The sequence below is a fragment of the Cygnus atratus genome, chromosome 5 (genome assembly GCF_013377495.2).
Source record: "Cygnus atratus isolate AKBS03 ecotype Queensland, Australia chromosome 5, CAtr_DNAZoo_HiC_assembly, whole genome shotgun sequence".
Lineage (NCBI taxonomy): Eukaryota > Metazoa > Chordata > Aves > Anseriformes > Anatidae > Cygnus > Cygnus atratus.
This window is the reverse complement of record NC_066366.1, coordinates 63,652,047-63,664,791: the sequence shown is the minus strand read 5'-3', so window position 1 is coordinate 63,664,791 and position 12,745 is coordinate 63,652,047.

Here is a 12,745-nt window from a genome sequence, read left to right as displayed (position 1 = left end):
TAAAAACATGGTTTCATTAATTTAATCTTGTACTGCAGAACATTTTATGAGATCTTAAAGAAACTTCATACTGTGCATTAATTTCTTTCCACATAATTGTATTTATATTTCAACAAATAGACTTGAAGTACATTATTATTCTAAAATGAGTGCTAATGGGTTTCAGCACTTTCATGCAGCTAATCGTGCATTTATTTCACAGCTTTGATGGCTCACAAAGACTTCCATTTCTTCATTTACATGAAACAACTGTGAAGGATAAATTAAATGGCTGCTTATTTCATCTACGGATTTTTTTTCCTGAAAACTCTCCTCAAACAGTCCACTGCTGGTATACAACATGTAATTCCTTTAAAAACACAGACCTCTGTCAGAAAGACAGTTCCATAAATGGAACACAAACCTTCATACACCTCCCCCCAGCCTGAAAAACAAAACAAAACCCCACACACGCACACAAACCAACCACAACAACAGAAATATTTCTCTTCTTTGCATAAAAAAAATCAACATGGCTGTTTTGCATAGCAGGGTGGACACTAATTTGCTGCAATTTGCTTTCAAGCCAAATCACAGAGGACTGCAGAAGAAGGAAGAAATACAGATGTTGAAGAAGAGGTTGTTCATTACCCAGGAGATGCAGAGACGTGCTCCAAATCTGGTGTTAAATGTGTATTGTGCTTTGCCCTGAAGCCCACAGACTGTCTGGTTCCTCATGTACCCATATGAGGCATCCTGAGCACTGTCACCCTACAGGGCAAGCTTGACAATTGTGACCCTGAATAATCAACTGCCTATGAAGACAACAAAACACCCTCCAAATGAGCAGGGCTGTGACTCCACAGCCTCTTTTAAACAGGCAATGCTTAAATACTGAGGGATCAAAAGCATGGCAGGCCCCATGCACGCAACATCCTGCACTAGTAACCTTAAGGGTAGGCTGGGGATTTGCCAGCTGGCACTTCCAAGGAGAAATGAGGGGCAGAGGAGGTTGAGGTCCCCACTCCCTACTTGCCTGTCCCAGAACCTCCCCAAACATCTGTTCCTTGCTCCCCTGCCTCTTTGCTCTGCCACTGCTGTTGATAAGCTTTAACCAGCTTGGGGCTTTCTGTCCTGCACTTGCACAGAACCCAGGCCCAGCTGTCCCAGTTCCGGCTATGACAATGGGCTACAACCAGACTGCTGGGGCTTTTCCAAGCACTAATCACACCGCTGGGCAAGAAGAGGGTGTCCTCCTGTGGGACAAATGAGTTCAACCCACCTGAATCTAGAGAGAGCAAAAGCCAGGCAAACCAGCTCGCTTTGGGCGAGTTCTGCAAAGGTTCCTCTACAACAAGAGAAGGACAAGGATTTCTCTGGGAGACTTTGCTGGTGCGAGCTGGGGTATCTCTACCTCCTACCCCAAAGGTCAGTAACTAGATCACTGACCCCAGAAACAGAACCAAATTAGAGGTATGACTGAGCCTAAGACTCTTTCACAGGGATTAACAAAGCTGCCCATGACCTTGAAAGGGAGTTCAAGGGAGTTTCCTTTTTGGGGCAGGAAAATGGAAAATTGTCCATCACTAATGGCAGAAAAGTAGCTTTCCCTACACTCATCCAATAATTAACAAAGCAGTTCTCTCCTTGTGCTGGAGGACCTATGGCAACATCCAGGAGCCATGGACCTACCACGGAAGTGCTGTGGCAACTGTACAGAAGTACAAAAGCCTTTGGTGCCCTAGAGGGGGAAGGAAGCTCCCAGATTGTGTCTTTGGACAGCCCTCCTAAGTACCCCCATGAAGGCCACCTCTGGGTTATTTCTAGAGCTTTTTTGAGCCATTGAATCATCTGGCTTCCTAAGAGATGACCGATCCACTGCTGTCATGACTAGTCATTGAAATGGTCAAGCCTTTTTTTAGCTCATTTCTACGTGGCACATTTCTACATATTTTTAGCTTTCCCTTTCACAGAGAGTTTTCTTCCATGGAACTGAAATATTTCATATCAGATAATGATTTTTTTCTTGAAGAAAAGAGAATGAATTAATCCACAACAGCACTGATGAGGGGGAAAAGTTAATTGAAAAATATAATGAAAACACAGAGCTCGTTCCATCTTGTGTAGGCAATGGAAACATTGATATTGACAAAGAAAAATTAAAATTTGCTACAGAGTTCAAACACACTGTTAATATATGTATGATGATAATGCATAGAATCTTTGGTAAGGAGCCTTAAGGCACTCACACAATGCTTATGCAAATGTTATGGAAAACTACAATATCAAATACTAAACATTTTTTATTTTTTATTTTTTTAAAGCAAACAGAGTCTGGTAAACACTTTGGCCCAAGTTCCACATAAATTTAGGGCTGTTTCCATGCTATCAGGAGAAACAAACTGTGCTGGAAGTGGAAGCCTACTGGGAAAGAAGAGCTTTTTACTGGTGGAGACTAGCCGTCCCATGTCCCACATAACCCAGCTTCCTGTGGTCAGTGCAGGCATGCCTGAAGGTGTTTCTGTTTGCAATATGATGAACACAAACCCTTAGGCCACTGTTCAGTAACACAATTCAGCAGAGCCTTTTGACTGCCATAAAACATCAAAGGCTCAGATGAGAAGGTGGTAAAGAAATAACACCGCCCAACCCAACCTCTCAGGCATGTTCAGGCCAGGGCTAAGGACCAGAATTAAAGAACATTGCCAAACTCACCCAGAAGCTCTCTGCATTTTGTTTGCTTGTGCAGGTACATGTGCACTGAAGGGCTGTGTTTGGGTGCTCAGATCTGGGTTCATTCATTCTCATCAGGCTCCTCACTGAGATGCCAAAGGAGGTGATTTATCTTTCTAGTTTATTCTGTGGTCCAGGGAGAGGACCAAGGATGGCTGGACTGACAGGCTGAATAGATTTCTGTCCCTCCATTTGCTGTGCTCATAGGTACATCTCAGGGGACTAAGACTTACTTAATGTTTAATGCTAGGTCACATTAACAGGGATCTTCACATATGAAGCTGTTTTGTACTCAGAAATATCCCAGCCTCCAGTGTGCACACTGGTAGCTTTGTTCCAACACGTAAAAGCAGTGAATGAACCGTGTCAAGTTCAGGAGAAGATGGAGTAAAATGCAGGCAGAAGCTTCAGAGATGCCGCAGAGTGAGTCCCAAGGTGAAGCACCCGCTGTCCCCATGGGGAGCAGGAGGACCACATGTGCACTGTGCTAACTTTGCACCCTGAACTATGCAAAACGTCCAGAGCCAGGCCAGCAAACACCTAGCAGCAGCAAGCCCCTGGGGCTGTGCTGCAATCATAAGTCAGATTTCCCACCAAGTTTAGTCCTGCAACAAGTTTTTCCTTTTTCTTTCTAAATTGGATTTGAAGCAGTCCTTTAATTTTCAGTATAAAGCATCATCATCACTGGCTATACAGCTGTGACATGCAAGGAGATAAAAGCAATAAGCCTTTCTCCACACAACCTCTCTCATTGACTCCTATAATGTCTGAGTTGGATATTTTGTAACCCTGCCCAATTAATTTTGTGCTCAGTGGCTCCTTCTGAACACTACATCTTAAAAAAAGATCTGCTAAGAAATTTATTAACTTTACAATGTGGTTGGACTTCCTCCAGCCAAATTATTACATTTCTATAGTGCTAAAAATAAAGAAAAGCACTGTATAATTGAAACAACCCACACACACACGGCAAGATTTATCTCTAAGACTCGTATGGAAACCAAACCCTGGTTAATTTCCACCATGCAACACAGTGTTTCATATGATTAATATATAATACAAAATGTTACACATTTTCAAATAGATTCCCTTCAGGTAATAAATTACATGTCACAGCTGCATGTTTGACAGTAGACGACACTGTTATACATTTAATCAGCAAATGCAAAATGATGGTTTTCAAACTGTAGCACAACTGCAGCATTTTGACACTGCTTTGGCCAATGATTTCTCTCCAATCTGTCCATGCCTTTTGCCTATGAGCTACAAAACACATAAGAGAAGAGCCTCTATTTACAGCATTCATATTCCGTTTGTTATCGCTGCAAAAATCTTCCCTCTCCCTCAAATGCATTCATGTCAAATGGCATAGCATGCAATTATGCCCTGCATGGTAGGCTAATTCCCTCTCCTGACAGAACCCTTCACAACCAGTCCCTCACATGTCTGGAGTGCCACTGCAGCATAGCCGTCACCTTTTCAATCTCTTCAGCCTAGGCATAAAATCATTGCATTTCTGGCTCAGATTTCCGAAGGACTTTAAGGGATCTCATATCCTGTTAAAAAGAAATGCTACAGGAATGTCTACTCCCTCAGGGTATTTTTTTCCACCCTTTGTGGAAATGTACTTCTGTATCCATTAGGATGTTCGCTCTGCCACACAGCATATCAGGGATGCTATTTCGCTTGAACAGATAGTTAGTGTAATGACAGATTGCACTCTATCAAAAGGATCCATTGTAAAGAGATATAACATGAAAGAAAAATCATTTTCTCTGGGCTGCTATTCTTTTTGCCAGCCAGGTCAGTGAAAATTGACAAAATCAGCCCAATGTATGGATGAAGTGTTCATTTTTGACCCCAGCCAAATACTATCCAATATAAACAGAACTATCTGCTTTGCATCTGTGACTTTCCTGCTTCATCACTTCCAGCTTGACTGTGGTGAACACAGTGAACCTGTAATTGATTGGTATTTTTCCTGTTCTAACTGTATTTTCAAAAGAATGTATTTTTTATCTAATGATCTACATCATTGATACTTCATTAATCCCTGCATTTTTCCCTATTAACTACCCACAGTTTATATTAAAAATGATTTACAACCCTTTTTTATTCATTGAGATCATCTCTCTGAATCTTACATGTTTTATCACTGCTTCCTCATCTTTTCTTAGCTATAATGGTTTCTAGCTTTCTTTTATTATTCTTTTTCTTGACCATGGGGAATTGAGTTGCTGAACAATTTCCAAGATTTGTTAATGTTTCCCACTTCAGGCTCCTTTTCTCAGCAAGTTATGTTGACTATTGCCATAAGCTCTGGGGAAACCACTCTCCAACGGTGGAGTGTACAGGTTGCTGCTCAGTGCCACATTCTGTTTGCACAAAGCAAATTCAGCAAGACCACAGCTATCAGTTCCCAAACACAAGCTTACCTTCAAGTCACTGATAGACTTTTTCAACCTCATCAACCCCCAAGTATTTCCAGCATAGATTTATCCAGCTCAGTACAGGATTGCAATTATTTTAAAAAATATATTTTATTTTCCATATGGAATGAAGCAAGGTGTTCCATGTCAGATACTCTACATGCTGGCCATGTTTTTCCTGCAACCTGTTTTAGAAAAATGCAAGTCCTCCTTCGCTACTGCAACAAACAAAAATGCTAGGCAAGCCAATTAGATATATCTGTTAGAGCCTTAGTCCCTAAACTCCAACATGCTGTGATTATGAATGATCTGTAACAATGACGATGTTCCTGGATATCCAACCAAGAAAGCCTTCCTCTCGATATGGAGGAAGCCTGGTGAAATCTCTCCCTTTCAATATTCACTTATCTCCTTGTTTATCTACAGTATCCTGTCCTCTTGCTAAAGGGTGGACAGAAAGCATGGATTGGTATTGGTGCTGTTTTGTGCTTCCTTTCTGCATTTAGAAGACCTTGCAGGTCTGTAGATTTGTGCTGGAGGGAATACAGCTAGTTCAGTCTGACTTGTCAACAACTGCATTTCTTATGGTCAAGATCTTTTCTATTTTTCGGTGATAGCCCTTGGTCCAGGAAGAAACTGTTTGTCCTTTTGTCTTAACTCCACTGGGGAACATCCCACTTGTTCTTCACAAAGAGCCCTCAGAGAAGAACACTTTCCTGAAGCTAATTTTGTTGCTTTTCTGAGCTCATCTGCGTTCAACTGAACAACAGCCTTCAATTGCTTTCTCTCTGCTTTCTGCAGGACGTTTTGTCTAGTTGCTCCTTCATTATGCTGCTTTCATTGATCTAGCTCACCATAAAAAAGCCAATTGGATCATTCACCTTATCCTTATTGTTCTGTTAATTCCAGTGGTCTGCATTTTGCTGTCCTTATTCCTCAATGTCACTGGCCTTTAGTTCTTCCCCTGTGAGATCTGGAGCCACAGTAAATGATCCAGGAGTGTTTGGTGACATTTCACAAGTAGTTGCTTGTTCCTCAAGACTTTGGAACCTAATCTGCTACATACGCAGGAGACATCCAGAGATAATGAAACCGACAGACAAACAAAAGCCAAACTGAGTGAAGTCTCCAGATTTCCTCTGTGATCATTTCTCCTGTTAGCTGTTTGCTGTTACTGCCCAAATGACCTCTGCTCAGCTGGGCTCAGTGCTGGCTTTCCCTGCCTCTTCATTAAAGGTTACCCAAAACACACACAGATCAAGTTCAAATGCGGCACACACCTGGAGCAAAGTATTCAAGAATAAAGGCCACTTTCCAAAAACCAATGATAAGAGCCCCTGACAAAAGGCTGGCTCAGTCACCTCAAAGACTCGAGGTCAGCAGCCTGCACCTGAGAGCAAAGCCTGGAAGTGGTCAATCACCACAGCTCTGCTGCCTGCTCTGAAGTCTGCGTGCAGTGCGCCTCTCCCAGCCTTCTCTCAGCATTGCTCCTAACTTAGTATCTGCCTTTTACAAAACACTTTCCATTGGGTCTCATTAAGTTCCTCTTTGCTTCCGGTTTTTGCTGCTGTGTCAAAAATAAGTAGCAAAACAAGGAGTGGTTTGTGTGCAGACTAGACGACAAATTAAATATTTGGTCAAAGTGCAATCTGGAAAAGGAAGTTGTTAGAAGCACTATAAGGAGGGAAAGTTGAGCATTCATTGAAAAGTTGAATACCATTGGAGAGGGAACTTTAGTACTATAGAAGGGTGAGCTAGTCATGCTGAATTAGAGTACTCTGGACTTCTAGAAACCACCACCTCTGGTTACCCAGAAATGCCATCAGCTGCCTATATGTCAGCACAGAATACAGGGCTTTCCCTGACATAAAACCCTGCCAAATCTTTAAGTTCTTTGCACATGATCCGCCGTTCACAACACATTCATATACAGTCCAAGGAAACATTTTCACTGTAGTTCCTTATTTCATGTTGAAGTAGAAGTTATGACAAAACAAGAATGCTGCATGTGATAATACTATATCTATTAGCATCCGTAAATAAACTATGAAAACAGTATGAGAATTGAAAAGTGATCTTGCAACAAATTTTTCAATACAAAAAATAACATCCAGATGGCCAGGACTGCAGCAAGTTCCCTCGGCTATTAGAGGAGGCTGGAGTGGAGGCTGGAGTGGAAAACTAAAATGATGCTGATGGAGGATGGACAAGTGCTGAAAGAGGAAAAAAATGGGGAATTTTGAAGGAAATGCTTCTGGGGATTCTGAAAACAGCTCAGGAGAGACCGTTTGTACTGCAACCCAACAGCCTGGCAGCAACAGCCAGCCCACCTCTTTGAACACAAGGGAAACCACAGTCTGCTGAGAGCTGGTTATTAGACTTGCTGTTTCCAAATGACTCAGCTAAGCAATGCGTGTCAGAGACCTGCCTTCCAAGTGAAAAGTGGTGTTTAACACACTAATATTTTCAATGAGTTTGTTTCAATTGACTTGACTACACCATTATTCTGGGGAATTTTAAGCGTTTACAAAGGTGATGATTCACACAAACAATGAGAAAATGTCTACACCATGACAAATACTTTCAAAAACGCAAGGAGATCTCAAAGAATATGCCCAAGTACCTTTATGCAATCCCATAGACTAAGGAATCCCTTCCAAAGAGGTCAGATTCAAAGGGTTCCAGTCAGCTCTGGTTCTGCACAGATCTAGTTGAATGTCCAGAGCTGTGAATCACAACAAACTAAACCCAAGTTTGGTGCATGGATGAAAGAGAAAAAAAGCAATACTGTTATAAAAATTCAGATGATGCTCTAATCTAATGGAATAGTTCCAAGTAGCTGGTGGTCAGTACTCAAGCCAGCTTGGCAATCCGCATCACGTGGACAGAAACTGGCAGTAAATTTAGGAGAAACCTTGAGCATCTGCAACTTTACCAATTAATTTAATGTGATCTGATAATGAAATATGACAGAGCTGTAATGGCAGCTGAAGTCATAACAAATTCTTAAGACAATACAAATTACAGGGAGGAAAGACAACTCAGTTCTAGCCAAGGTGAATGCCATCACAAGATGTGTCATGGATGCATCTTCCAGAAGCATCACTCTCTCCAGCTATGGGACATTATTCAAAGCCATAGGATGCAAAGTCTGATAAACATGCCAGAACATTAAAAACAGCATGTTCAAACTTCTTACTGAGGGAACATTGGCTGCATGAACAGAGAGCTAATTGGCTCACTTTTTGGCTGAGAAAGACATAGGGTTTCCAAGGTTTTAGCTGCATGGCTTGTAAGTTGAGAGCTGTGCTGCCCAGAGCAGATGTGGTTAGAAAGGACTTCTCAGTAACCCCTCCATTTAACACACACAATTCTGTGCGGACATTATTCCTTCAAACAGGTAAAAAACAGCCCTTCTTTTGTAAGCACAAACATAAAGGTATGCATCAAGGAACAGGCAGGGGGAGGATTTAAATCACAGAATCTCAGAATGGTTAAGGCTGGAAGGGACGTCTGGGTGCCTCTGGCCCAACACCAGCCCCAACAGTGTCACCCCAAGCAGGGTGTCCAGCACCACATCCAGGCTGCTGCTGGAGATCTCCCTTAGGTAGTCCTTTCAACTGCTTTCACCTATTCTGACAGACATTTTTGTTCCCCTAAGATAAGGCTTGAACGCCCATTGCACGAGACAAAGAAAGAAATTGGCTCAACATCTTCTCCCAGAACCTCACTAGAGAAAGAGCAGAGGTTACTCCACTTTTCTGTTGTGCTCCTACTGCTTGGTCTCCATTTGAGCCATGCTCCTCAGCAAATCTTTCTGTTGAGGCTGCCATTTATCAGCTTTAGTTCAGAAAATGTTGTGGGGAAAGAAAGGAAAAACGTAACTTTAGTACTTTCTCTCCATTTCTCAGCAGCTTTCGACATTTATGAGCAAAGCAGAAGTTGGGGTTTGAGTCTTTTGTATTTGAAGGATACATTTTTTACAGAACAAAGAGCTTGCAGTACCATTAGAGAATATGCTTTATACAAGCAATCCATGGGCAAAGACCAAATACAGACTGGATAAAAATTTAAAACGGAGAGAGTTCATCAGTAAATCACTAATAGACAAATAGTCAAAATCCAGCACTTTGTAGTACTGCAGGGGTTTTTGTTTGTTTTGTTTTGATTTGTTTTTGGTTTTGCTTTTGTTTTGTTTTTCCCTTGCAAATGGTTTGCCCAGCTCTATTTTAAAATCAGATCTGTCAGCAGCTCCCTGGGGTATTTCTGTTTCTTTGGGTTTGCACTGGGAAATATCAACATGTGGAAAAAACTTCAATATACTGCTTATTATACACAGCCCCTGTGTATAATGAGCAAACAGCTTCTGCAATGCTGGGCTGCTATGCAGGCAAGCTACCTACAAACTGGCAAGCTATTTGTTAGACTGTCAAAAGACAAAGATGTCAAGCTGATCAAAGCTCCTCTGTTAAGCTTTAAATTATCTGTTATTCTAAGCAATCAGAAAAAACCTGGGAATTAATGTGTAATTTGGCAAAAAGACCCATATAAGCCATGCTGCCCCCAAACTAGAAAAATTCAAATGGATGTACTTGGAAATATTGTGCTTCTTGCAAAGAAATAAGAGAGACAAGCAAAGAGAGACTAAAAATAAACCAGCACTGAGGGCCAGTGTGATGCAGAATCATTTTATTGCAACACGCCAAACTATTTAGTTAGATAAATATGCTTAAATAGTTTTGCCAGAGTTGGGGAGAAAACAGCTTTGTGGCCTACTTATTTTCTGAAAGGTTTATTGCAGCCATATTTCATTTTGTAGAAATTTTCTATTTTATGTGCATTTTAGGTCCAATTCTCAAAAGGGAGGCTTTGATGCATTAATTTCAATGCATGTTATGAGAATATCACCAGCCAAGTGTCCTGCACACAATTTCTAAACATCAAAATACAGAAATACTTCACACAAAACTTTTTTTTTTTTTTAATATCATTTTCTGCTTTTACTTATACTTAGGTGGAAGCAAAGATTTCGGAGACTTTTTGCATTCAACCATTGGCATCACGAGTCTGCCCAAACCAAGCTGTGGTAATCATTCGAGTCTTTCACTTTACCAATACGTCCTGTGATGTGATATCATTTTCTTACCATCACTTAAAAACATCAGTGATGCAGCATCAGTGGACACTGAATCAGATCCAAAAGGATCATCTGTAAGCATACAAAATGGCTTCAAGACTTTTAGAAATTATCTCAAGACACAGAAAGAATCAAAGCAGAGCTGCTACTCTGCCACAGGTCAAAACTGACCTTTGCAGAGCTGCACAAAGAGAGAACAAGAATGGCAATGCACACAGGGGCAAGCTAGTAGGTTCCTTATGGAGAAAAGCAAAAGAGGCTTGACTGCATAGTTCCCCTGTGCTGTCATAGGCTATAGCTCCAATAAAATCCAAGTGCTTATGCAAAAGTTGATTTTTAACCATCCTTTTTAAAGCTCATTCTAAATAGGCTGCTCCTAAGAATAGGACTTAAGCATTATTGGATCAGGAAAAAAAAAAAAAGTAAAGAAAAAAAAAGTAAAGGGAAAGGACAAAACAGAAAGTGGGGAATGGAAGGAGAGATGAGTACCAACCATGAAACATCATCAGGGCACAGTTAAGATGCAGCAGGGAAGTAATGCATCAATCTGGCCATTTAGAGCTTGGGCAGGTACAGACTATCCTCAGGACCTCTTGCTTGAAGCTCCTTGGGTCATTCACTTCTGTTATTACAGCATAACACACAGCAGAGCCCTCACTCCTCCTCCCCAGCTTTTGCCTCCCCTGGTTGTCACCCTACCTATTGTGTAATTAAAGATACCTTATAATTATTAGTGCCAAGTGAGGTATCATGTCAATCATCACCAACAATATGACACAAACAAGGAGGGAAGATGCTCTAAACACATTCCTACTGGAACAGCTTGATTTTTGTCTCTCCCTCTCACAGCACCAGGAATTGCTCCAGAGAGCAATGAAAGCATGAAAATTAAGTTGACCTTGACTCACAGAGGCTGAAAGAAGAAGGAAGTTCTGACAGGTAGGGAACAGTTTCTGGGAGTTTCTCCTACTAAAGAGAAGGAAAGAAGACTTTGATACAATGAAGATGGACCGCATCCAGCAATTGAGGATTTCCCCTTCAAATGCAGTGATTTTATGACATAACTGATGGTCAGGATCTAGTACCATGCCCTGAGCAGTCAGCAACGTGAGCACTGGCGTGCACTGCACTGTATATCTGCCAGCTAGTTCTCAACTAATGCTAAATCCCAGATAAATTCAGGGAGGAGGGACCAAGACTGCACACACACTTTTTTTTTTTTTAAAACCAAAGGAGAAAAGGTACAAAAAGAGTGGTAGATTTACCTCTCACGAAGAGTTTTCTCTTACTCATATTACCAGGACAGACATGGAGGTATGGCAAGAGAGATGGAACCTGGGCAATGTTCTACTCCCTGCAGTAGAACATGCAACCAGCCAGCCTGTGCTCCACTCCCATCAGGTCCAGGACAATCCCTCAGTAATTCTCACCATTTTCATTTCCATCATTTCATCTCTACCTCCACTTGATAAACATTAGCTGAGGGTGTTCCTTTGCTTATTTTCTCTGTACCAGTCTAAGCATGATGCTGAATCCAGTTCCAGACTTGCACTAGGCTCTTGCAAAGCAAAGTAAGTAGCCAGGTCTTGAAGTTTAAATATTCAGGTGGTATGAAGTTTTCAGAGGTTCATTCCCTGAAACAGCTGCACCTGTTTTTCTTACTTGCCTTTAATCCCACTAAGTGGCTATACACATGCAGCAATTACGTCCAGCTACCAGGACCCTCCAATTTGCTTTGAATGCAGCCTGGGCAGGCAGTTATCCAGACTACATCAGTCAAAGTAATGACAGCAAAAAAGATTAAAAAAGAAAGTGTGAGGAGGAGGATGACATTCCAGAAGATGATAATTGAGGAACTATGAGAATGTTCATTAAGTTTGACAATTTCAAGCTAAAAGGCTTCTGCCCTGGCAGGTATTTAATCTCCCACTTAACCCTTCACACCTGACCTCCCTGCCCAACACTGTTCCAGGTGTCCCTGCATCCCAGATGAGCAATTGCCAGTGACCCTAACGGAGGCAATCCACCTTTCTTCTAATTCCTTGTCCATCACAAGACACCTAAAGGCACATTGACCCAGACCCCAAGCACATTTATCCTAAAAAATTGCCTGATTTGCGACCGGTCAGTCGACAGTGGAGTATAAAAATTCTAGAAAAGCTGGGTGTGTGCAGGGTGTGTTCTGTGTAGTTGTGCTTGTCTTAATTAAAGCTCTGTGTTTAGGGGCCTCTTTCTGAGAGGTGGGTCCCACGTGGTGTGATAATTCTTCCCATGACTTTTTAGAAGTTAAATCCTTCCCTTTTTGCCAACTTCCTTCCTTGTTGCTTCTGCCATACTCTTGGCCCGACATCATCTGATCATTGGTGCTTTTTCCTGCTTCTTTTTTTTTTTTTTTCACCTGATGATGATGCCTCATAACTGTCTTAATCAAATTCATCCCAGAAACATTTGGGACTGCCCTTTCTGC